Below are 2,595 nucleotides of genomic sequence, written 5' to 3'. Positions count from 1 at the left end.
AGCAAAGACCCCGGCATTGTTGGGATGTTACAGGCCGTTCACCGTAAAAGTTTCACACAGTTAAGTGCAAACATTCGCAGCAAAGACCCCGGCATTGTTGGGATGTTACAGGCCGTTCACCGTAAAAGTTTCACACAGGTAAGTGCAAACATTCGCAGCAAAGACCCCGGCATTGTTGGGATGTTACAGGCCGTTCACCGTAAAAGTTTCACACAGTTAAGTGCAAACATTCGCAGCAAAGACCCCGGCATTGTTGGGATGTTACAGGCCGTTCACCGTAAAAGTTTCACACAGTTAAGTGCAAACATTCGCAGCAAAGACCCCGGCATTGTTGGAATGTTACAGGCCGTTCACCGTAAAAGTTTCACACAGTTAAGTGCAAACATTCGCAGCAAAGACCCCGGCATTGTTGGGATGTTACAGGCCGTTCACCGTAAAAGTTTCACACAGTTAAGTGCAAAGTTTCGCAGCAAAGACCCCGGCATTGTTGGGATGTTATAGGCCGTTCACCGTAAAAGTTTCACACAGTTAAGTGCAAAGTTTCGCAGCAAAGACCCCGGCATTGTTGGGATGTTATAGGTCGTTTACCGTAAAAGTTTCACACAGTTAAGTGCAAAGTTTCGCAGCAAAGACCCCGGCATTGTTGGAATGTTAAAGGCCGTTCACAGTAAAAGTATTGCTATTAACAGCATCATTACTCGTTAACTCGTTAACAAAATGTATCAATCAGATCAGTGTAATGTCATAAATATACACTGGACGATCAGCATAAAAGATTCACAAACTTAATCTCGTGATTTCATCAACAAATTTGCTCATCTTTTCTTGGGTACAAGTCCATGACATCGGGTAACGTTTGCAGCATCTTTAGCTGTGCTTCTTATAGTTCACGCAGTTAATTTTACACCTGAAAAATGATATGTTTTAGAAAATGTAACATACTGCACAATCCCTCTTATACCGGCGTCCTCCCCCCGTCCACACACACACACACATGCATCCAAATACCCACACAGCCACGGACACATAATAATATACAAAACTGGTGATACTATCGGGCCCCTCAATGTAAGATCTAGATCAAGAACTATGTTCACAAAAATAGCTCATTCATGAGAGAATTCAATGAAATGTCTTTGATTTTAACTGATGTTACATTGTTGAAAATTACATTCCCTGGGGCAAGTCAAAGAAGCAAGGATTTAACTGTTTAAGAAAAATAATTGTGGAATAATTTTTTACCGCTCATTTCGTCATCGAACTATAACCCAGAAGCGTGAATTCAGTGAATGGTGTGAACTGGTGCCACGCCTCTCCCCTATTTTTTCGTGTGCCATGTTTCGCGCTTTGCATTAGCTACATGAACTGAACCGCGCGATAATTGTTCCACCACAAAATCACTGTCTGTGCCATCATAAAAAGAAGGACAATAAGGCAAAATGTCTCTATTTCCGGTAACAACGCAGGCATACAAAATAACTTGTTCTCTAACAGAAACTGAATGTGCGAAAAACACGCGCGTTAACAAATGGGAACGCATAAGAAATTAAATTACACATTATTGTCCTGGCGCTATCGACACCGAAAGAACGAAATCTGGAATGACATGATTGCCTTCTGGTCTTTTCTGACCTTTGACATGGGAAGCCTTTGTATTCCCTTTTAAATCCCAAAGTACAGTACAATTAGCATTGAAATAGATCAATCAGGTGTGTTGGTCAACAGCTCTTTCAGGGCAAATATTCGGCGATACTAAAAGGCAGCAATAGGTAATCAGCCTTCAGTTATATAAAGAACACGATCGGACTTCAGTAAAGAAACCGATGGAAACAATACTTTCTTACACCGGGAAAAAATAATCATTTCAGTATCTCGTCAGTTTGTCCAAGACGCGGCAAATGTGTTTCAATAGCTCATGTTTTAACGTTCGACGAGTTAAAAAGCGGTCATGATCGACTGCAGCACCGGGATCGGATGTTACTGGTCATTAAAATTACAGAATTGAAATTACACTTGGAAGTAGGATCACTGTGGATGAATGCACTGACAGTTTCGAAAACCCTTCCAAGTTCTGAGACATATTAGGCCTTTTCTTGCTTTCACTGTCTTCACTGAAGCGGCACTTTCCGTTGGGTTTGAAATACAATACAGTGGCGAATACAGTTTGAAAACCTGCGCCGGCTTTTCCCGCACACATTGCTTAAACATTATCACTGAATATTAAATATATAGCCTGATTCAGCTAGTTCAACTCCAAAGTAGTTCTTACCTGAACCTTTGAATTTATCAGTGGAGTCCTCAGAGTTCTCTGGCTGCCAAACCCTCAAACAACTGGTCGGCAAAATCTGATCGCGCTTGAAACCGACCGTTGGACACAAAATTATACGGGAACAATGTTTTAGTTACAAAATATTACGAGGTTACCCGAGTCTCACCGGGCCTCAGGCAAAAATGTGAAAAGACTGCACGAACCAACAAACGTCATCACCAGATACCAGTTGTCTCAAGGTAGAACATGAAAGCAGAACAGACGATGATTTTCCGCGACCGGATCAACGGTGGTGAAACATGCAACTGAACGTGGGAAAAAGGAAC

General features: G+C 41.9%; 1 long non-coding RNA gene across 1 annotated transcript; it reads right to left on the bottom strand.

Moving 5' to 3' along the window:
• Nucleotides 1-661: 661 nt before the first annotated feature.
• On the bottom strand, nucleotides 662-2,595 carry LOC149105743 (uncharacterized). The gene is made up of 2 exons (XR_016201365.1): nucleotides 2,270-2,595; nucleotides 662-907 (listed from the first exon to the last, which is right to left on the bottom strand). It is a non-coding gene; the product is annotated as an uncharacterized LOC149105743 (long non-coding RNA).

This window comes from Orbicella faveolata, unplaced genomic scaffold, assembly GCF_042242905.1.
Source record: "Orbicella faveolata isolate gen_17 unplaced genomic scaffold, um_ofav_v1 contig_34, whole genome shotgun sequence".
Taxonomy (NCBI): Eukaryota; Metazoa; Cnidaria; class Anthozoa; order Scleractinia; family Merulinidae; genus Orbicella; species Orbicella faveolata.
Note: the sequence above shows the minus strand (reverse complement) of the source record. Positions and strands in the feature narration are given on the sequence as shown.